Below are 24,101 nucleotides of genomic sequence, written 5' to 3'. Positions count from 1 at the left end.
CTTTAAAGACTAGAACACCCCAAAATTTGCCACAGAGGCTTAAAGAAAATCCTAGTCCTCCTGTCAAGAAAGTACTGACTAGATAAGCACAAAAAGACATTGAACATCTATTGCTTTTTATTGGATCCCAATGTAAGTTTGGGGTCAGATGATCAAAAGAAGTCAGTCAGACCTTTTCTGCGAAGAACCAACAACATGGAGAGATCTATAGACAATTTTGTGCACAACCAAAGGACTGGCCTTCGGCATATGCAGTACTCACAAGGGATTACTTTGTCTCCTATACTTCTAATGTTTCATAGTTGTTCATTGGCACAGCTACTTCACTCTCCATCTGGCCTGGCTTGTAGGTGAAAAACACCACCTTGAACTACTTCCTAAGCCATTAGATGGAGGCCTCATGTCTAGTAAGGGCAACATTCTTTGCCGGCTTAAAACAAGTCTATTATGTCACTTTGACTTTAGTGCTGGCATTTAATACCTGATCTCTTAATAAAGCAAGATAAATACCCCCTCTCTAGGAGAACCTGAGCGAGTTGCATTTGAAACATGGATGCTTAGATGTTTTTGAACCGGCATCCATGAATTTGAGTGGATAATCACACGAAATATGTTGTTATACCTTATATGAACACAAACAGCTGTTTCCTTCCCCCACCACCCTGGCAGTTTATAATGTCAAATGCACTAAGTGCCACTTCAGACAGTTCAATAACCAGAAATACTACAGTGGCATTCCAATTAAAACAGGTCTTCAGAACACAACTGTGTCACTGGTCTGGAAACCAAGCCACGTTCAGCTGCAACCTTGTCGTCTATACTGAAGCAACACTGCAGACATATCAGTAAGGAAGGTGGATTTTTGAGGGGTTGGAGGGCAGAGGGTTATGTTACAGATCTGTGCTCGTGAGGCACAGCAAAACATTGCTTTGGCCATAAATCATATGTCTTGTGTGTATTGAGTAGTTTTGGCTTAAACTGTAAGCAAAAAGTGACTTCCTGTAAATCAAAAGCAAAAAATTATGCACACGCAGAGCTCTTATAAAGAACAGTTTTGACACAGTAGTTAGTTTGTGTTGCCATAGCCAATTGCTGTGTCATATTTGCAATTTGCCTACAGAGTTCTATTTTTAGAGCTTTTTCAATATTTATCTACCCTCCAGGTCTCACCACTCAGGGTGGCTACAGAAAGTGTTTTTACAACAGCATTGAATTTTTACAGCTTTTTCCAACTGTCTTTAGCTCAGTTATGGGAGTTCTGCTCAACACTGTCTGTCCACTTTACCACCCTTCAAGCCACTTGTCCAGTACCTGTTAGAGCAGGACTGGGCAAGATATGGCCCCTAGGCCGGATCCCGCCCACCCAACACTGATCCAGGCCAACAATTGCATCTCACCACTTTCTATTTTATATCCCGTGCCTCTGAATTTCCAGGCTGTGGCTAAGGCAGCAGGATTCTATTTAAATGGCTGTTAGTCACAGTGCTACCTCAGCAGGAGCCTGAGCCCTTTAAACAGCTGCAGCAACACAATGGCAGTGGGGTCAGGAGCTGTGAACCCCTTAAGTAGCACAGATTTAAAGGGCATATGGTTCCCAGCCCTGATGCTGCCAGGTTGCCTGGTAGGCACCTAGGGTTGCTGTGGCTATTTATAGGGCTCCAGGTCTCATAGCTGCAGCAACCCCAGGTAGCTGCCAGGCAACATGGTAGCAGCGGGTATGGGAGACTCAAGCCCTTTGAGGTGTTTAATTCAAAGTCTCCAGCCCAAGACAACTTTGGCAGGGGAGGCTAGTCCTCAGCCCCACCCCTTTCTCCCCACATCCCACCACTTCCATGGGGTGAGGGAGGAGACGGAGACAGCCCGTGACTTCGTACTAAAATTCATTAAGTGGCCCTCCTGCGAAAATTATTGCCCACCCCTGTGTTAGATGCACCCATTCTTAACTCAGGTTTCTAGTGTAACATCATAAGGCTCTCTGATACAGGTACCATTAACTTGTCTGACATGGACTGTGAGCAGAATTATGCCTCTAGTATCTTTTTAAAACTAAAAGTTATCAGTAAGCAAACCCCATTCATGCTCCCAAGACTAGCCTTTGGGTCACTCAACAGGGATATTGACTTACTATAGTTACAGTACATGACACCGGGTATACCATTTTTTAAATTAAAAAACCTTTGGGGAAAAAGTCATTCTTTGGCTTTGCCTGCATGAGAAAGTTGCACCAGTTTGTAATCATTAAAGTGAAGCAAAACTAGCGCACAGAGGCTGTGTTGGCAGCCTTATTTTAAGTTTAAACAAAAAACAATCTTGTTTTGTTTCAATCAGTAAGTCACTCCAACTATCAAGTCACTCAATTAACTTAATCAACACTAGAGTTTTTTTAAATGTAACAAAAAAATTTTAAAAGCAAGCTTTCCCATTTTGGCAATACTTCAGTTTTTTGTAAGTATTCCTACAACTTATCAAAGTTTTTCAGAGGCAGTTGTTTATTTAAACTCAGTGCAGCGCTTCAGATCTGGGTCCTGAAGAAGAGTTGTGTGGCTCAAAAGCTTGTCTCTCTCACCAACAGAAGTTGGCTTGATAAATGATATTACCTCACCCACCTTGTCTGTCTAGTATCTGGGACAGCCATGGCTACAACTATATTGCATACAACAATGTTAATTCGAAGACAAAATGGTAGGCTTAACTAGCTTAAGGCTGCATCAACACTAGGCAGCTTTTAGACACAGCCCTATCACTGAGGCCTTGTCTACACTAAACAAGATTGCCAGTGCAACGGTTGATTTTCCACAGTTTGATTTAGTGAGTCTAGTTAAAACTTGCTAATTTGAACTCAGAGAGCACCCCTGCTGGCATCCGTTACTCCTGCTTTTGCAAGAAGTAAGGGAAGCTGACAAGGAGCAAATTCCAACCCTGCTGTGGGGATGCCATCAAGCTCAGCTTAAGGTAAGCCAGGTCCAGTTAAATATTCTACTTAGCTGGTGTTGTGTACCTTAAGCCAAGCTGCTGAGTCTAGCGTAGACCTGGCGTAAGAGTCAAGTAGTATAAATATTGTTTGTTGGCACTTCTCCAGACCAAACAAAACAAACAACTTTCACCTCCCACAAGCAGCGTTTGCTTTGTTGGCAGCACTGTTCACACCTGCACTTCTCAGCAAAACTTGTGTCTTGCAGAGATAAAGGGCAGGAGATGCATGAAGGTGAGGGTTAACACTTCTGAGACACAAAAGTTTTGTTGCTCAATTGCCATTTTAGGCTATGTCTAAACTATCCTCTCTGAGAGAAGAGTTTTCATTTCTTCTCTTTCTGAGCCCACATGTCAGTTAAAGCAAGTATCTGTTTCGCAGAATTCAACATAGAGTTCCAGCTGCTAGCTCTGACAGCTGGTTTCTCTGTAACCACATTCCCTCAAAACTGCTTCTTTTAACTATCCAGTCTTTAGTAGTGTTGCCAGATGGTTTAAGCAAAAATACCAAACGCTCCACCCCCCCCCCAAAAAAAACCAAAAAGACACTGGGGGGGGGGGGGGGGGGGGGAGTTGAGAAAGAAAAGACGAAGAGTTATTCAGAAAAAAAAAAACCACACAGCATTAGAATAGTGATAGAAATGTAGCCATGTTAGTCTGGTGTAGCTGAAACAAAATACAGGACTATGTAGCACTTTAAAGACTAACAAGATGGTTTATTAGGTGATGAGCTTTCGTGGGCCAGACTCACTTCCTCAGATCAAATAGTGGAAGAAAATAAATAGTCACAACCATATATACCAAAGGATACAATTAAAAAAAATTGTAATAAATATACCATCTCTGCAGGGGCAGGGGAGGGGGGAGAAGAGGAAGAGACAGAGACAGTGCAAGCAGGAACTGAAACGGTCTCTACTCGCATGTTTCAAAAGAGGAACTACAGCAACAGTTGAGCAAGAGCCCCACTGGGGCTCTTGTACATTTCAAAGGTTCAGGCGCTGCAGAGAGCACAGGAGAGGCCCCCCCCCCCCCCCCCCCCCGCTGGCTCCCTGCTCCCTCTCGGGCTTCCACTTTTGAACTGTAGCAAGAGGCCACCCACTGACTATTAGAGTTATTAATTAATCTAAATTTAACATCTCTATCCCTGAAGTTCCTTCATGCACACTAAGAGAAAGTGGAGAGCTCTAGTTCTTGTTTTAAACTCTGTGTTGATCTGCAGGCCTAACCCATCACTTCCTATGTACCTTGAAATAAAAAACACAGAAAAACTGCATAGCTCAGGAAGTTGCTGATGGTAGACCAGGCGGATGTTGAGCACAATTAAACATGCTGTTATTTCAAATAAACGAAGCGTAAAGCTGCAGAACTAGCTAGAAGTAGTGAAAAACTTGATTGCCCTAGACAAAAAGAGGAACAACTGAAGAGCCAAAAAGTCAGCCATGTTTGTTCCAACTTCACTCAGTTGCTGTTTTTTCCCTTCTACAATGGGGATCGTCTGTCAGGTATTACCATAACACACAACTGGAATCCCAGAGAAAACTTACAAATTAGCACAGCTAGAGTGGAAGAATTAAAGATTCATATTTTTATTTCAATACCACTAACCTATAGCTTCCAAAACAAATTAGTACAATATTATGTACACAAGGAATCCGAATTTGCTTTCCTTTCAGGAATGTAGCGTAGGCAAGTTTTTCTTGTAGCCACAACCAATTGGTTTTAGCTATCAATTCGAGCTTTCATGCTAACTAGTGATGTTAGATATTGGGTAATTGAACAGCTGTGTAACCACATGAATTCTTATTGGTTACACAGCTATTTTATAGTCCCCAGGGGCAGGGCCAGCAGCCAGCACGTTCCGCCCCACTCCTGGGAAGCCCCCTGCCATCCCACACTGCTGGGGGGAGGAGGGGAGACACCACCCACACACAGATTCCCTTTAAATGCTGCTCCACTCACCTGCTGCTCCCCCCCCATGTGTACGCCACGCCCAAAAAAAAGGCGGCCAGCCCTGCGCTGCGACCCCCTTGGGGGTTGTGACCCACAGGCTGCACACCGCTGCACTAGGGGACCAGCTCTCCTTTTAATTGGACATCGTGCAGTTATTTACATTAGGGATGTAACCAACTAGTCAACCAGAGCCTCTTCCCGACTTACAAACCAGTTACAGACCAAGCAATTGGTCATAACTTGGTTTGTAAGTTGGACCCCATTGAGTTACATGCAATCACACTGTTCATAAGCGCGGATCGCGTTCGTAATTCGGGGTCCGCCATTTACGACAGTTTTGGTCGTAACTGCAAACAGTCATAAGTCAACTGTTCACGACTTGGTGACCAAGCATATGCTTATCAGGTAGTTGAGTAGTGGCTCGACTAAACACTCCCCCACCCTTGTTGCCTCTATCTAAGAGAGGCAGCAACGGGGGGCCGCGAGAAGAGAGAGCAGGAGCTGATGCTGGGGGGAGCTAGCTTAAGAGCCAGTTCCCCCCCAGCACCCTCTCAGGGGACAGAGGTGTAGTGGGGGGGGGGGGACCAGACATGGTACCTCTGCTTTTTAAATGTATTAAGAGCACCAGGGGCTCTTAATATATTTAAAAAGGCACAGCTGCAGCAGAGTTAGTTCCTAGGGCTGGGAGCTAACTCTTCTGTGGCTCTGCAGTTTCCCTCTTATTGGTGAATCAAGTAATCAATGGACATACTCAATTAGCTGATTATACGCAATTTAATATTCCTAATTTACGTCTAGGCAAAGCTGGTTCCAGACACCTCTTCTAGTATGTGCAGTAAGGTTCCACACAAGGGGATCAATTTCACAACTGCTTCATGCAGTTAAAAGTGACTAGACTACAAGGTAAAGAATCAAACCCAAAACCCACAGTGAAAAGGGACTTAAATAAACCAAAAAGCCACACAGATACAAGGTTCGTGCTGTTCCACTTTCACGTTTTGCATATCTGCACTAGCAAGCTTCATAACAACTATGAAGTTCCTTTACACAGAAAAGGTCACCATTTGCCCACACTAGCACTTGATACTGGCTTCAGCAATAGCACGGAAGATGTCCTTAATGATCTAAAACTATATTTTTGCCCCTCACTAGATTTGTTGGGCACATTATTTCCTGGCCATTTCCCAAAAAATGTAAGCAAGTGTTTCTCCCGGGAATTAAGATGGCAACCAAAACAAAACAGGTTGTTGGTTCACTTTGTTTTTAGAATAGTTACAGAAGGTCAGAGTGAGTTATGTAAATCAAATGTTGGTCCAAAACTTACAGCCACAATATTTAATTTTTAGTTCTGATCTCCATTAAGTTTCCAACCCCGGAAACTAAAAACTTGATGCTCTGGCATTTCCTAGTTCAGTCATCACCAATCCGTAGACTGGGATGTACTGGTAGATCCTGGAGCCTCCAACAGGTGATCCTGACTGGTTTGGCCAGATGGCTATCAAGTCCCAGCACCTCAGCTCTGCCTTCTCCCACTGTGTGCTGCTCCTGCCCTGCCCCCAGGAACCTCCTATTTGCTGTACAGGGGGAGGAGGGGTGACTGATGTCAAGGGTTTGTCACTGCTGCTACCCCTGTATCCCCATCTCCACAGAGAGGGGAAACACGACAGGGCTCAGGATGGAGGGAGTTGGCTAGCAGCTGCTCCGAGGTCTGAACAAGCTGGCACATCCCTGCAGCCCGAGAGAGGCGGGGCATGGAGTCTCCACACGCTGCCCTTGCCTGCGAGCCGCCATTGGTCGGGAACGGGGAACCATGGCCAACGAGAGGTGTGCGGGCGATGTCTGTGTATGGGGGACAGCGTGTCAAGCCACCTGTCCCTCCCTCCCGGACATGCCAGTCACTTTTTCAGGAGTGCAGCAGGGACAGGGTGAGCCTGCCTTAGTCCCACTGCAACACTGCCCAGGAGCCACCTAAGGGAAACAGTGCCTAGCCAGAAAATGAATCCTGCATCTGCCCTGAGTCACACCTGCAGGCAATCTCCCTTCTAGAGTAGGGATGTAAGAGTAGTCTAGTCCACGAGATACTTGCACCTCTTTAGGATGGGGAGGGGGTAGGGTTAGGGTTTTAAAGCAGGGAGTTGAATGGAAAAGGGAGTTTTAAATTTGGCAGAGAAGCAGCAGAGAATTGAGCAATAAATACAAGAGCAGGGCAAAGGGGACAGATGAGAAAGCCGAAGGATAAGGAATGGGGGAAAAGGAAAGAGATGAGGGAGGCAGCAGGAAAGGTAGGAGGATTAAATGAGAGCAGATATGCATTATATGAAAGTCAGGCTAGGAAGTTTAACATCGAACAATGGTGTATTCACTTAAGACAAGTCTTAACACTGAAGCAACTGTATAGGCACTGGGAAATGAGTCACTCACATATACATCAGTAATCCAATGGGAGGGAGGAAGGTTTCTCTCTAGAGGCATTTATGTGCACCTGCCTAGTTGGGGTCGCAACACAGGATGACCGGGGGAGGACGGGCCACACACGCTATGGGGCCGAATTTGTGCCGTGACGGGGCGTGGGGAAGTGCTGGTGGTGGGAGAACCTGCCGGGGAACGCGGCGGGGAAGCCACGGGAGCAGGGCAGCCGGTCCGGAGCAGTGAAATGGCTGTGGTGGAGGGTCTGGTGCCAGCCGCAGGTGCATTGGACCAGCCAGCCGGCCAGGCAACGCAGCAGGATGTCACCTACTGGTACAGCGCCTGCCACACTAAAAGGTTGGGGACCACTGCTCTAGTTTGTAGAATATCACAATGATTGGTGCAGTATTTATATGAATATACCAGTGGAGCAATCTAGTACAAATTAGGGATGTAATAGTGTAGCCGATAGCCTACAAGCTTCTGTTTCTTGGTTAATGCTATATACTGCACGCATTCCCCCTCCTCCAGTAAGTTTTTTAGCAGGCTGGCCGGTAGCCCAGACCAGTTCTGGCTTGCCACTGGTCTGGGAGCTCAGCCCCAGCCCTGGACAACATCTGTGCCACCCTGCACTGCTGCCTTTGTATCAGAGGCAGCAACGCAAGGTGAAAGGCAACTGGTCCGCAAGAGGAGCTGGGTTTTAAACTGGTTCCCCTCACGGACCAACTTCCACCTGGCACCTCACGCTGCTGCCTCTGATACAGAGCAGCAGCGCAGAGTGGCAGGGTGGCAGGGGGCTCCTCGGGAGTGGGGCCAGAGCTCACTGGCTCCCCCCTCACCCCCGCCTGGGGACTATAGAATAGTCAAGTAACCAATAAGACTTCAAGAGGCTAATCAACTATTCAATTAACTGATATTTAACATCCCTAGTACAAATGTTGTCAGATGTGCACAGCAACTTTTATCTTGGGGGGGGGGGGGGGGGGGGGGGGAATCTTCCCTTGTATTGACTGTACAATAATTAGTAGTTATTTAGCAACTAAGCAGAACAACAACAGAGGCAAGGGATCTTACATTTAAGATAATTATGGTAGCCTGTGCTATATCTTGTGAAAACTATTTGGGGACAGAAGTAAACTGACAGAACACAGAGAGACAGTATTTTACTGAATTTGAGACTTCAGACTGAAAGGTCTAAAAAAAATATGATTGATTTAGAGCACTTCTGCCCATGTTAGAGAAGTCCCTGAAAAATCAAAAGATGCCAGTGGACTTGTGACGGGACATCTCCCCCCTACCACAGTGCCAGCAAAATAGGACAGTGATAATGGTGGCGTGGGGACTATTGCTTCCCCCCCCCCCTTGCCCAAAGCTCCCCTCTCCTGAGCAACGTGAAACAGGGGATTACTGGGGGGGAGAGGGAAGGCCAGGGAGTCCTTCTTCCCCACCCCCTGTACTCACTGTGATGACAGGAACCGGATCTTCTCCTATGCCCTCTCCCAGCCCACTGTCCTCTGCTTTGCTGAAGCAGTGGGAAGCGGAGTGGCCGTAGGCTGGGGTACTCCGCTTCCTGCTGCCATGATGAAGCCAAGCGTAATGGGCTGGGGGAGGGCAGGAGGACAGGACAGAGCAAGCTGCTCTGTCTCCCGCCGCTGCGGTGAGGGCCAAGCCCTGCTGCTAATCTGCACCAGGCCCCTAGTAATCCCCCGGGCCACATCCAAAAGGTGTTTTGGGGGGAGAGGGGGCACAGGGAAGGGCCTGCAGCTTCTCAAAGTGCAGGGCCTAGGGCAGCCACCTTGAACTCTCCTCTATGGAGGGGACAGCTCAGCCTGAGCCCTGTTCCTGCTGAAGTCCTGAGTCCCAGCAAGAAGCCTGAAGTCCCTTGACACCCCACCCTTCCCACTAGGCAGAAGCCCCAAGACTCTGGCCCAGTTTGGTAGGTGGAGAATGGGACACAGTATTGGGGCGAGCATCCTCAGGCTGCTAGATCAGGCTGCAGCATTGGAGTCCTCTAGGGAAACCGTTTCCAAGCTGTGGGTGATGACCCCCATGTGAGGTTACCGGGGTTGCGGCAATCCCAAGTACGGAGGATGCCATTTTGCTGATGGTGATTCCATGTAGGGCAAGGCCATGCCAGGCAAAGGATGCCATTTTGTCAAGTAAAATGCCACTCCTCGTGCAGCACGGGATTGCACGAAGCAATCCATCTGAATATAGAGTCATGCAGGGACATCATTTGGGAACTGCTGATGTAGGACTTTCACCACAATTTAGGGATCTACTCCCATCTGTCACTCACTCCCATCTGTGAGCAGCCAAGAAGTCACACTCCCATCCTGTCAGAAAGGGATGTGGCCACATGCCCACGCATGAACACAAGCTGTGTTACAGTAACTCAAAGCAAAACCACACACCCTGAAACAGTCAGGAGTGAGCAATAATTTTTGACCAGGGGTCACTTCAGAAATTTCTGGAAGGGGCAGGGCTTGGACTTTTCCATGCTTCCCTACCCACAGACCTTGATTGGGGGAGTGTATAAAGTTTTTGCTCCCGCCCTTCCAGAGAGAACTGCCAGTGCCAGAGTTCAGTCAGGGACTGTGGATGGCGGGGGGCGGGGGGGGGAGTACGCAAAGTCTGCCCCCACCCTGCAAGGGAGCGCCATGCTTAGAGCCACTCAGCAGCTGAGCAGTAGCTGGCGATTGACTCCAAGTGCCAAGCCCATTGCAGGGTGGGAGGAGATTTCATGCACTCCCCCGGCCATGATTAGCCTGGGGGCGGAAGAAGCACAAAGTCTCTAGCTCCCTACCCTCTGGCACACAGCACTTACATCAACCACCAGGGTTAACTAAGCACCACACACTTCCCCGTCCCTACGCCCTGATTGGCCTGGAGGTGGTGGAGTGGCAGGTGCTCCGTGGACTGGATCAATTCCTTTGCCCACCCCTGCTCTAAGCGGCACAAAATGCAGCACCCATTTGCTTAGTGAACACATCACCACCCCACCACTCCCTGCTATACACCAGCAATGGGCTAGTGAGCAGGCTTCAAGATTGTCATAACCTAGATGGGATAGGGCAGTTTAGCTAACTGTGCTTGTGTACCTAGCGAACAGGTCCAATTAAAAACTATAGCAGCGCTTTGTCTGGCTGCAGAGGAAGCACACAGCTCTCAGTCAATCGTGTGTGCAATCTGCATGCATCACATACCCTTGCTTTAAGTGCATGTCATTAGTAATACCTGTAAGGGGAAAAAAAGAAAAAAAAACACCTACAGACAGAAGCCAGCAGAATCTGGTAACCCTGCAGCTGGGCAACAGTAAACAAAACATCTCATAGGCCAAATAAAACCACAAATAAAACCGGCCTCCTGCAGCCCCCAGGCCGGCCCCCACTGCTATATTCTGTGCACTGGCTTCTCATGAAATACAGCGTTCAGTTTAAGGGGTCCAATTCATAGCTACTGGAGAGAGACACTCCAATTATGCAGGCATGTAAGCGGATAGTAAGATACTCAGATACCAAAGCCTTGCTAGTCTATGCTTTGCCGCTCCTGTGCTTCTGTTCTAACATCAACAGTAGCAGTAGTTTTGGCCAGCCCAGCGACAATGCAACAGTGGGAGGTTTTGAGAAAAAGCGTAATCTAGTCAAAACCAGTAAACTGGTGCCAGATGAAGCCCTCCATTATCAGGATCAGTGTTTGGAGAGCCAAGTTCTTTAGGGCATGGATCTCACTTCATTTTCATGTGGGAAGAACTTAACACGCTTTGGTTGCTGTAGAAACAAACAGATCCAGCAGGCCAGTGTTTATAGTGTCCCTGGAATTTCTACCTACTCCTCCCCAGCCTTTGGGTAGTTAGTAGTCTGATTTTTGTCAGTAGTCACTAGTCCAGTTTGCCAGGATCAGGTAGCATGTCCTGACTGCCACAGTAGGCAGCATCTGGCAGCAAACATCTTACTTTGCTGTAGAAATGTTTGTTAGTGACTTGCTTTTTAACATCTCCATTCCACTAAGGAGGCTCAAACTTAGATTTTTTTAGTGTTTCTCAATCTTTTTTTAAATAAAGTACCCCATTTTCAATAAAAAGTTATAAGTACCCCCAGTACGTACAGTTTTTAGACACCCCCCCCCCCCCCACCATTGCAACACATTTGTTTAAACAACTTAATTGTAGCCAGGTGGGTCTTTAAATTTTTGCGTGTAAAAAGTACAAAATTAATAAAGTGCTATAAAACTTAACACAAAAATTCCGTTTTCTCCAAATTTCAGTTGTGTTGATGTAACCCCCCCCCCCCCCCCCCGACTTCTCTCAAGTACCCATAAGGGTCCTCATACCACTGGTTGAGAAACTCTATCTTACTAAGTAAAACCACTGGAAAAGTTATGGGTATAATAAAGTAGGATTGCCTACTTTCTACCTTTTTACACCCTTGCCCTGTCCACTGCTCACTCCATCCCCTCGCCACTTCCAAATCTCTTGCTCTCCCCATCCCTCATTCATTTTCACCAGGCAGCGGGTAGAAGGGGGGGCGCCAGCTCAGGGTGCTGGCTTTGGGTGTGGGGCCAGGGATGAGGGGGGCTCTGGGCTGGGACTGAGTGGTTCAGGGTGCAGACATGAGGGATTTGGGATGCAGGAGGGGGCTCCAGGCTGGGGTTGAGGGTTTTGACGTGCAGGATGGGGCTCTGGACAAGGATAAAGGGTTAGGACAAGGAGGAGTGTGGAGGCTTCTGGCTGGTGGTGCATGCTCTGGGGGTCAGGCTAGGGATGAGAGGTTTGGGGTGCAAGAGCATGTTCTGGGCTAGGATTGGGCCAGGGTGCAGGCTCCAGGTGGTGCTTACTTCAAGCAACTCCCAGAAGCAGTGGCATATCCCCTCTCCAACTCCTACGTGGAAACATAAGCAGGCAGCTCTGACTGCACGCTGCCCTATCCACAGGTACCCGTGCAGCTTCCATTGGTCACTGTTGCTGGCCAATGGGAGCAGCAGAGCCCACCCTTGAGACAGGGACAGTGTGCAGAGCACTCCTCCCCCGGCTTCCCCACCATAGTTGTAATGGCAGTTGAACAAAAAGCCCATCATTTTTGCCTTTAATGTGGTCTTTGTAACTCATTTAATAGCAGAAATACCCCAAACTTCACATTGATACCAGTCCAGCCTTGCAGAAAACTGGTCTTCAGCCAGCCATAAGTGTACGTGAGCTTTTTCTGTGCTTACCGCATGAAACCATGCTACTCATCCATCAGCTAGGTATTAGCTGCCTTTTGTTCCTGTTTATGGGCTAGCATTTACATGCAAATTTTAAAAAAACAACCCACAGCAATGAATATTTGACTTTTAGAACTTTGCTCCTTCTTTTTCTAGGATGACCTTTTCTAATTGCAAAGTGAAAAAGACTGGTTGGGGTGGAAAGATGATTGCAAAGGATTTGGGCACTTATCCAATTTTGTTATGATACACTACATCACCTAGCATCCAGGGTACTGTAGTCACATGACATGATGTTCCTGCACATGGAAAAAGTCCATTAGGAGCAGAAAGCTCATGGTCCCAATCCACCACTGTTGCATGGCTAACTTAAAAAGTTGCTTCCTACAACCATTTTGCACAACCCTGTAAATAAACTCCAAAATGCAAGTCAGTAGAGAATCAGGCTTTGGGAGTTTAAATTGTCTAGTCTCCTAACCCACTAACCATATCATTACAAGGAAACCCAACTCTGCTTTTCTACCCTCACCGTTCTATGATGAGCAAGATATCAGACCCTCCAAAAATTCTTATCTGTGGCTGCCTGCCCACCTTTCACTACAGTCACAAGAAAAAAAGCAAGGGCCTCCACCCAGACCCTCCAAGGGACACCCCTTTCTTTCACAGAAGCCTTGCCTCTCACTTGGTGCCTGCCAGCCATTTCACTCAGGATATCACTGAGCAGAGGGGAAAACTGTAGGACATTAGCTCAAATCCGAAGGACCTGTAAGCAGCCTTCCAAGCCTCAGAGACCCAACGCAAATTCGGATTTAAGAGAGATACTCCACAAGGTCACCATTTTCTATTGCCCCAAACCAAGAATTCAAGACTGGGAGATGCTGCCCTGCTCACAACTTTCTGATCCATATCCCCCAAAAAATGACACACACAAAAATGTCCTTCCCCCTAATCTGAAGCCAAGAACTTCAAGCCTGGTCCAGAGGTTGGAAACAAGTCGAAATAAGAGATACCATCTGAAGGGGCACCGCCTATTTCTATGCATTTAAAACTCCAGTCTTTGCTATTGTGGCTGCTGCTGAGTTTCAATCAGACTTGCATGCTCTCCCTTGGTGGAAACAGTCCTAACAAGAGTATCGCTGCTCTGGAATGAGACGGGGGGAAGGGAGAGAAGGGGAGAGTGAAACCCTGTATAAAAATGTATCTCTGTTAGGTTCTACTGGCTTTTCCAGTAAGTAGCATCTCTAGCAAGCCCGCTCGTTCCACACACGGGAGGCTCACCAAGACTTTGCAATCAGGGGAGTAAAAGCCCCCATCGGAATCCGTGGCCAAAAAGCAGCTATAAATCTAGCTCCGGAAACCCGACCAACTGCAGGGAGCAGTCGAGCCTGCTACGGCGTCTAAGCAAATTGCAACCACGTGGCCAGCCTGCTTGCAGTTGTCCCCTTTTTCCTCCCCTGAAGAAACAAAGGAGGTTACTGTGGGAACGCCGGTGTAGCGACAGAAAGTGAAACTCTCCATTTTTGGGACCTTTGCAGTTTCTGTCACGCATACATGGAATTCGATGCTATGCTCAGGACTTGCTACCTTTGCTCCTGGTCCATGGGTGGCAAATTCAGAGGGACTGGGGATTCTGGTCGAAAACTCACAATTCGATTCTTGTACCGCATCTTTCCCCACCCCCTACAGTTTGAGGCTGGGCTCCCTTATGCACTAACCTGCCAGTAGAGATGGAGGAGGGTTGGGCTTGGAGCAGAGAGGAGGCTCCAGGTGCCGGTGGCAGGCAGAATAGGAACACATGAGCTCAGGGATGATGGGGGGGGGGGGGGGGGCAGAATGGGATTGAATTGGCACCTCCATAGCATGGTGCCCAGGGGCAACTGACCCCTCCGGCCCCCTCGTTACACCACTGCCCCCTCGCGTGCAGATCTATCCTCTTATGCATGTGCAAGATCTGTGAGAGCCATCCCATGAATCTGCAGTTAGTGTCTGTGGTGCCTGCTTCTGGGTGGTGTCTCAATGCTGCCACATTCACCTCCAAAGAGGGGGCTTCCCAAAGCAGGCCCTTGCTGCTGACCCCCAAGGCATCCATAGGTCCAGTTTCCTTTCAATGGGCCCACTTCCCTCACTGATCTTGGACCTGGCTTCCATTCCCTCTCCAACCTTTGCAACTGCCCAGAGGTGCTCACCTTCCGCCTTATCCATTCCCACCTCATTCACCCCACAGGGACAGTCTCTGCCTCACTTGTCCTAGGGACTATTCTACCAAGACGTAATACAAAGTTTCCATGTAAAAGGACTCACTACAAAGCTAAAAACTTCAATGAGAGAATGATTAATACAGAGGCGTGTCTACATCTGCTGCAGGGAGACACCTCTGCCTGCCTCCAGCCCTCTCCCCCAGAGTCTACAGCCCCCTTGCAAAGTTGGGGAGGGGAAGAAAAGAGGCTGAGGCCCATCCAACAGGACTGAAGCAGTCATGAGCAAGCCATGCCCGGGAGCCATTCTCCGGTCCATTGCTGATGCTGTGTTGCTTCAGGCATGCTGAAAAGCGGTCACCTCTAGGGTGGGCTGGACAGCTGTTTAACACCTGCAGTCTCAGGGCAGGCAGGGGGCAGTGCAGGCTGCCTTCCTGCAGGGTCCCCCCATCAGAATTACTGTGCCCTCCTGGCTTAGGAAAAGAATAAACAGGAGGACTGGAAATTAACCCACCCAGTCGCACGTCCCCTAGGCAGGGAATGAGCCATCTATATTAGGCCCCAGCTGGAGTATCATGTCCAGTTCTGGGTGCCACATTTCAGGAAACGTGGAGAAACTGGAGAAAGTCCAAAGAAGATTAACACAAATGATGAAAGGTCTAGAGAACATGAGATATGAGGCAAGGCTGAAGAAATTGGCCTTATTTACCTTGGAAAAGGGAAGACCGAAGAGGGACATGAGAGCAGCTTTCAAGTATCTATGAGTATGTCTACACTAGCCCCCTAATTCGAACTAAGGAGGCTAACGTAGGCATTCGAAGTTGCAAATGAAGCCCAGGATTTAAATATCCCAGGCTTCATTTGCATCTTCCCGGGCACCGCCATTTTTAAATGTCCCTTAGTCCGAACTCCGTGCCCGTGGCTACACGCGGCACGGAGTAGGTAGTTCGAATTAGGATCTCTAATTCGAACTACCGTTACTCCTCGTTGAATGAGGTGTACTGGTAGTTCGAATTAGAGATTCTAATTCGAACTACCTACTCCGTGACGCGTGTACAATGGTGCCAATGGCACTGTGGCACCAGACCCACCCACACAGCTAGGTCTGGCCCCTCTCCTCCTATCAGGGCTGGCTATTGTGGATGGGGGGGTCCAGGTGTGGGAGAGTAGGTCTCTAGAGGACCTGGGGGGGGGGGGTGCAGGGCAGTGATGGGGTGGGAGGTGCTCGGTAGTAGGGAAGGTTTGTTTGTTTTGGGATACTGGGGAGTGAAGGGATCTGTGGGGGGACCTGTGGGTGGGGGTGTGCTGGGCATAGCAGTCTGTGGGAAGGCACTGGGCCTAGTGATTTGTGGGGGTCTCTGAGTGGTGTGGCACTGGGTGTAGGGGGTCAGAGGGGTGCTGGGTGGGGGGCAGGGGTAGCATGGTGCGGCATGGGCCCACCCCCAAGGGGAAGAAGCATGATGGCAGCAGCGCAGGGCCAGGAGGGCCACTGTGTGTCTGGCGGTTGCCAGTTTGTAAACAGTGCCCTTTTACTGGGCTGGGTGGAGCAGGGTTGTCCCTGCGGTGACATGACCCATTGCCCCTGGCCAGCCCCTCACTCTGAGGCAGTAGAGCTGGCCCTCCCTCTGAGAGTCTCCTACTTTCTCTCCCATTCTTTCTCCACGGAGCAGAGAGGGGGCACGACAAGACTAGGGATGGAGTTTGCTGGCTGCTTTAGGGAGTGGTTCAGGGCCAGGGCACGGGTGAGCCTGCCTTAGCCCCACTGCACCACCCCCCAGGAGCCACCAGCAGTGGCCAAATGGAGCCCACATCCCAAACTCCTACCCCAGTCATGAACCCCCTCCTGTACCCAAGCCCTTATCCTAGCCCTGAGCACCCCTGCATCCAAACACCCTCCCAAAGCCTGCACCTAGAACCCCCTCCTATGTCCACCTGCCTGCCCCAAGAGCAGCTCAGAGCCCTTCTCACACTACAGATCCCTTACTCCAAGACCAAAGACTGCACCCCCAACCCTCTGTCCCAGGCTGATGAAAGTGAGTGAGGATGGGCAAGAGAGGGAGGACAGAGGGAGCAGGGGCGGGGCCTTGCAGAAGGGGTAGGAAGGAAGCGGGGCCAGGGTATTTATATATGAGGTAGATCTTGGATTGCACTTACATTCAAAAAGTGATCTCGTGCTTAAAAAGGTTGGAGACCCCTGCTCTGAGGACTCTGCCCCATGTCCCCATTAGGGCCCACAAAAGGTTAACCTGTTTGGGGTGCAGGCTCTGGGATGGAGTTTGGGTGCAGGCTAGGGGGAGTTTGGGTGTGGGATGTGGGCTCTGCCCTGGGGCAGGGGATTGCCGTACAGGAGGGGGTATGGATGTGGGGGCTCTGGGATGGAGTTTGGGTGCAGGAGGGGTGCAGGCTAGGGGGAGTTTGGGTGTGGGATGTGGGCTCTGCCCTGGGGCAGGGGATTGCCGTACAGGAGGGGGTATGGATGTGGGGGCTCTGGGATGGAGTTTGGGTGCAGGAGGGGTGCAGGCTAGGGGGAGTTTGGGTGCGGGATGCGGGCTCTGCCCTGGGGCAGGGGATTGCCGTACAGGAGGGGGTATGGATGTGGGGGCTCTGGGATGGAGTTTGGGTGCAGGAGGGGTGCAGGCTAGGGGGAGTTTGGGTGTGGGATGCGGGCTCTGCCCTGGGACAGGGGATTGCCGTACAGGAGGGGGTATGGATGTGGGGGCTCTGGGATGGAGTTTGGGTGCAGGAGGGGTGCAGGCTAGGGGGAGTTTGGGTGTGGGATGTGGGCTCTGCCGTGGGGCAGGGGATTGTGGTACAGGAGGGGGTATGGATGTGGGGGCTCTGGGATGGAGTTTGGGTGCAGGAGGGGTGCAGGCTAGGGGGAGTTTGGGTGCGGGATGCGGGCTCCGCCCTGGGGCAGGGGATTGTGGTACAGGAGGGGGTATGGATGTGGGGGCTCTGGGAGGGAGTTTGGGTGCAGGAGGGGTGCAGGCTAGGGGGAGTTTGGGTGCGGGATGCGGGCTCCGCCCTGGGGCAGGGGATTGTGGTACAGGAGGGGGTATGGATGTGGGGGCTCTGGGATGGAGTTTGGGTGCAGGAGAGGTGCAGGCTAGGGGGAGTTTGGGTGCGGGATGCGGGCTGTGCCCTGGGACGGGGGATTGCCGTACAGGAGGGGGTATGGATGTGGGGGCTCTGGGAGGGAGTTTAGCACCTCAGCACAGTACATAAGAGAAAGGAGCTGCAGTGACATATCGACATAGAAACTGAGAAAAGAATCTTAAATACTCCAGACGTGAGAGGCAGAGTTTGAGGCAGGAACTGTCTAGACAATATCACACTTGTATACATTCGGTGTCTAAGCATTGACGTCTAGGAATTGGGAGGCCTGTGCCTTTAAGAACTCAAGCCCAGGAGCCCGCCCCCTACTCAGGGGCACACATGCAGCGTCCAGGGAAGAAGAAAAAAAAACCCTTAGCAACCCTTTGCAACCAGAGATTTACAAGGCCATCAGGTGGCTCGTGCTGCGGGGTAACTGCTCCCCCTCCCTAAACGGGGATTTTGTCCTCGAAAAGGGTCTGGTAGCGTCAGCCCTCCCCCCCCCCCGACTTAACCCCGGCTACCACTCCCCACCCCCTCGATTTTTCCCCCTCTTCTGACGCTACCTACAGTAGCTTGATCCCTCCAGCCGGTAAATTTCTGCCCCCTGCTCAGACCATGACACCCCCGCCCCCGCTGCAATATGCCCCCCTTCATCATTTTAAACCCCCCCAAAGAGGAGGAAGCAAATTCTAGGAAGCAGTGAGCAAATTTGGAGAAGTTAGTGGTTCTGTCGTTACACCCGCCCTCTCTCCCAGCTAGATCCACACACACAGGCGGGACTGCATTCAAGTCTGGCCGCATGCAACGACCCCAGGTTCCCTTCCCCTTCCTTTTTTTGCCATGCCGCTTTAATGCTTTGTAGTTGGGAGGCGGGATTCTTTTGTCCAGCTCGCTGAACCGGGGGGAGGGAGGGAAGGACCCAGCAGCCTCTACAGGAGAGTGAATGAGTCCCTCTGCTGAGGCGCAACTTGGTGCCTATTTGGAAGGAAGGTTTCAGCAGTAGGCAGATGTTGCAACCTACCCAGCAGCAAAGAAACTCTCTGAGCCGGATTGGCTTGTTGCACGGGGTAAACGTGGGAACAGCAGCTGAAATGTCTTGCAGCAAAAGGAATCAAAAGAGCTAGAAGGCGGAGGAGGATTCGGAGGGGTGGGGAGGAGAGGAAGCGATTTTTCTATTCCACCACTTTGAATGGCCCGGGTCACTGAGGGGCTACGGATTTGCCCCTCCATGAAACAAAAAAAAAATCCACTAGGGAAAAGTTTTCCTGTTGTTGTTGTTTTAGAAGGACGAGCTTAGCTGATCAACAAAGAGAAATAGCTCTCAGCTTGATTAGCTAACTTCAATCTACTATATTATGTCTCTGCTTTAAATACACGAAATAAAGTTCTGGAAGAGATTCGCTCAACATAAGCCAGTTCTGCTCAAAAATAATCCAAGTGGAACGCCGCTGCAATCAGTGTAACATGAGGAAAGAGCTCTTTTTAAACCCAGATAGCCACTTAAGAACAAAAAGACTTAATAAAAGGGAGAACCCCTCTTGAATAAGCAAGTTGTAGAAATGACTCCTAGATGGAGCCTTAAAAAAAAAGAAAAAAAGTAGCAGGAGTTTAAAGTGGTCGTTTAAGTTAAAGAGGCTTGTTTTAAAACAAGGAGCTCAGGGCTCGCTTGAAACAAAAGCTGTATTTAAAAATAAAATCATTTTCATAAACTATGCTAATGTAGAGAGAAAAGAGAGACACTTACCCAACAACGAGTCAGAGACCGTCAATCAACGAAGCTGGATATTAGGATTTTTCCCCCCCTTTTCCAGACAAATCGAAATAAAGCTGACCAGCAAAATTTCGAGCTCCCTACAGTTTAACTATCCACAGCCGGTCTGGCTTATTCCCAGAGATCCAGCCTATAGAATCAGACAGTGAGGTCATTAGCCAATCAGCTTGCATCGGATCGGAAACCGCAAGAATTTAGATGACTAGCTCTTCTAAAACGTTGCGGCTCCAGACTAGAGCTGTGCTTTGCGTGGTGAGACCCTAATTCCATTCCCCATTCTCGTAGAGCCCTGGGTGTTTGCAGTGCTGGCGTTCTCCTGCATGGTGGTGCTCTTTGAACACACTCCTCAGAAGAGGCAGGGAGAAAGAACTCTATACATGTTCTGAAAATTAGCATTCCCGGTGTAATTGACCATAAATTAGATCATTTACACGGTAAGACTTTTGATATCAGATTGGTTCCTTGTCATTCGTGGGTGGTTTCTTATTGCATTTCTCTGTTAGGCAAGGAAAGCAGATTAATTTATTCTGGCTTTCGGGTACTAGCCTGGTGTTGCAGTGTTTGGGTTGCAAACTGAGAGAGAGGATTGTTTAGAAAAAAACCCATTCACATTCAATATCGTAATAATTTGAAAGAAATAAAGATAAGGCAACATAATACGCCTTTGCTCTTATATCTTGGCATTTTATTACACATCTCACATTACCACATAGATTTCCCCTTAAAACGGCTGGCATGATTTTATACAGACAGTTTAACTGTGTCCTAATAAGTCTCAGAAAGGCAACCATGAAAAAACTTTAAAAACAAGACTAGTCTAGCAGCACCTTAGAGACTAACAAACCATGCAGATGGTATCATGAGCTTTAGTGGGCACAACTCACTTCTTCAGATGATTGGACTAAGGGGTTCAGGGTACAAACAAATAGTTGAGAAAGAGAGGGGATGGGGAGGGAAAGAGAAGGCAAAAAAGGGGGAAATATTGTCAATTAGTGTCCATGCTAAATGAGCCTAATAGAGTGGGCTCTAAGTACCTGGTGCTTGGCTTTTTATGTCATGTGGAATGTAGTAGTCCATCCAGGTCAGGTCTTTCTTCAAACTTTGATTACAAGTGTCAAACTTGTAAATGAAACCAGGCTGGTTTTTGAAATTGCTATAGTCACTTTTAGATCCATTAATGAGTGCCATATTAATTTGTGACTTTAAAAATGAGTAGTCCTGTGGCACCTTCAGGTATGTCTACACAGCAGCATTATAACAAACAGCAAGTCTACACTGCAAGCCATTATTTCGAAATACAGGCAGTCCCCGGGTTATGTACAAGATAGGGACTGTAGGTTTGTTCTTAAGTTGAATCTGTATGTAAGTCGGAACTGGCGTCCAGATTCAGCCGCTGCTGAAACTGACCGCCAGTTCTGACTTACATACAGAATCAACTTAAGAACCCCAAGCGTCCCCAAGTCAGTTGCTGCTGAAACTGATCAGCAGCTGATTCCAGGAAGCCTGGGGCAGAGCAACTCTGACTCAGGCTTCCTGTAGTCCGCGCTGGTCAGTTTCAGCAGAAGCTGACTTGGGGACGCCTGGGGCAGAGCAGCTGGGGTGCTGCTGGGTTGCTCCAGTAGCGCCGCTCCTCGGCACTACTGGAGCAACCCAGCAGCACCCCATCTGCTCTGCCCCAGGTGTCCTGATTCAGCCGCTGCTGAAACTGACCAGCAGCGGCTGAATCAAGACCAGAGCAGCTGGGGTGCTGCTGGGTTGCACCAGTAGCGCCCAGAGCGGCGCTGCGGGACCAACCGGCAGCACCCCAGCTGCTCTGCCACAGGCGTCCGGAGAAAAGCCTAGTCTGCTGGGGGGGAGGGGGCGTACTAGCTGCGCCCCCCCCACCCCAGCAGACCAGGAAGACTCGGGCGGCGGACCGAGATGCACCGCGGTCCCGCCGCCTGGGTCCTCCGCGGCTTTGCTCCCCGTCTCCCTGGTCTGCTGGAGACCAGCAGACCAGGGAGACGGGGAGCGCCTCTGAGGACGCCGGCAGCGGAGCAGCCCAGGCGCGCCTGGGGTGCCCCGCTGCCCGAGCCCCCCCCTCGGCTTTGCAAAGCCTCGGGGAAGCCGGCAGCGGAGCAGTCCAGGCGCGCCTGGGGTGCCTCGCTGCCCGAGCCCCCCCCCCCCCCCGCGGCTTTGCAAAGCGCGGGGAAGCTGGCGGGGCAGTCCAGGCGCGCCTGGGGTGCCTCGCTGCCCGAGCCTCCCCGCGGCTTTGCAAAGCGCGGGGAAGCCGGCAGTGGGGCAGTCCAGGCGCGCCTGGGGTGCCTCGCTGCCCGAGTCCCTTCCCCCCCCGCCCCCCCGCGGCTTTGCAAAGCGCAGGGAAGCCGGCAGCGGGGCAGTCCAGGCGCGCCTGGACTGCCCCGCCGCCAGCTTCCCCGCGCTTTGCAAAGCCGCGCGGGTGGGGAGGGGGGGAGGGGGGGCTTGGGCAGCGGGGCTGCCCCGCTGCCCGAGCCCCTCCGCGGCTTTGCTCTGCGTCTTCCTGGTCTGCAGACCAGGGAGATGCAGAGCAAAGCCCCAGAGTACACGGGCGGCAGGACTGCGAGGTCCCGCAGTCCGTGTACTCTGGGGCAGCCCCGTTCGTAACTGCGGATCCGACATAAGTCGGATCCGCGTAAGTCGGGGACTGCCTGTAATGGTGAGCTGAAGGACTTCTTACTCCAACTCCTGCAACCCTCATTTTATGAGGAGTAGGAGAAGTCAAAAGAAGAGTGCTCTTCCTTCGACTTCCTGCTGTGTAGACCACACCACAAGCCAAATTAAGCTATTTCAACATAAGATATGTCATTCATGTAGAATAGTGATAGAAATGTAACCGTGTTAGTCTGGTGTAGCTGAAACAAAATACAGGACTATGTAGCACTTTAAAGACTAACAAGATGGTTTTTTAGATGATGAGCTTTCGTGGGCCAGACGCACTTCCTCAGATTATCTTACCCATCACAAAGATAGCTTCCCCAATTATCACCTCTAATATCATTAGCTCACAGACATTTACCTCCCCCCCCCCATCCTCCTTCTGTTCTGAAATTTGATTTGTCCTTTTCATATGTGTTTATTTTTTTTTAATTGTATCCTTTGGTATATATGGTTGTGACAGTTTTCTTCCACTATTTGATCTGAGGAAGTGGGTCTGGCCCACGAAAGCTCATCATCTAATAAACCATCTTGTTAGTCTTTAAAGTGCTACATAGTCCTGTATGTCATTCATGTAGATCAAGTTGCGTAGCTTAGTTTGACTTGTGCCCTGCTGTGTAGATAGAAGTGCCCTTAGAGACTAACAAAAATATATATAGTATCATCTGAAGAAGTGGGTTTTGCCCACGAAAGCTTATAATACAATATATATTTTTGTTAGTCTCTAAGATGCCACAGGGTTACTGGCTGTTTCATCCTAATGAGTTTAGTTCCCCTCTGTATTTTTTCTTCATGAGAATATTTGGGTCCGATCTTGTAGTGTCTTTTTGTTTCCTCAACAAAAATCCGTATTATGGCTTTATAAAACTCCACAGCATCTGAAACATGTATATGTGTTTTTCTTTCTTTAAACCCATTAATCCAAATTGATCAAAGTGGTCTTTTTTTGAAAAAACTTCACCTGCGTCTAGACTGCAGCCGCGTTTTTTTCAAAAGTAAATCGAAAGAACGCAGCAGTTTTTCTGATCGCGGTAAACCTCAATTTATGAGGAATAATGCCTTTTTTCAAAAGAACTCTTTCGAAAGAGTGTCTAGACTTTCTTTCGAAAAAGCGGCTCACTTTTTCAAAAAAATCTGCTTGTAGTCTAGATGCTCCCTTTTGAAAGATTCTTTCGAAAAAGCTTCTTTCGAAAGAGGTTTGCAGTCTAGACATAGCCTCCGGGTCAGGAGTTCAGGACTGTATGCGATTGGTTTAACTTTTACCTATAGGAATTAAAAGTGACAACTTCAGGGCAATTTTCATTTAGTTTTTTATAAAACCCAGGGATCGGGGATTTTAATTTCAAAAGTGCTTGGCACATACTGTTACCAGCAGGCGACACTCTTGAAAATGATGCCCAGAAAAGATCAATAGAAATATCTCCAAGTACTTTTAAAATACATGAAAGTGCAGCGATTTAATAGAGAAATTCATACTGGATATAATGATCTTTAGTGTTCATATACTATTTTATAATCATTAATTAATCTCAACCACACTTTTGTGAAATAAATGATATCCTTGTATTACAAACAGATTAACTGAATCCTAGGCTTATCATGCCAAGGACACAGAAAGGCAGGTGATGAACCAGGGTTAGAAACGTTAAATAACAGTTGACTGAATAGTCAATTAACCTCATGACTTCTTAGTGGTTACTTAACTATTCTATAATTCCTGGGGGTGAGGCTAGCAACCAGTGTGCTCTGGCCCCCACTCCCATGGAGTCCCCTGCCAGTCCGCGCTGCTGCCTCTGTATTAGGACCTAAGACTTGGTTCATTTATCTTCTTTAATGGT

The 24,101-nt window shown here is 49.2% G+C and overlaps 2 protein-coding genes across 8 annotated transcripts in view; one reads left to right on the top strand and one right to left on the bottom strand.

Annotated features, from left to right (window-relative positions):
* Positions 1-19,760, bottom strand: part of B3GNT5 (UDP-GlcNAc:betaGal beta-1,3-N-acetylglucosaminyltransferase 5) — a 46,366-nt gene extending 26,606 nt beyond the window's left edge. For both annotated transcript variants that reach the window (XM_025179196.2, XM_006138478.4), the window contains exon 1: positions 19,564-19,760. The gene's annotated coding sequence lies outside the window, so the exon portion shown is untranslated. The remainder of the gene's footprint in view (positions 1-19,563) is intronic.
* The window catches only part of MCF2L2 (MCF.2 cell line derived transforming sequence-like 2), a 316,634-nt gene that overhangs the window by 187,804 nt on the left and 104,729 nt on the right, over positions 1-24,101 (top strand). The gene's annotated exons all lie outside the window — the stretch shown is intronic.

Source organism: Pelodiscus sinensis, chromosome 10 (genome assembly GCF_049634645.1).
Source record: "Pelodiscus sinensis isolate JC-2024 chromosome 10, ASM4963464v1, whole genome shotgun sequence".
Classification (NCBI taxonomy): Eukaryota; Metazoa; Chordata; order Testudines; family Trionychidae; genus Pelodiscus; species Pelodiscus sinensis.
This window is presented reverse-complemented; position numbering and strand designations above follow the sequence as displayed.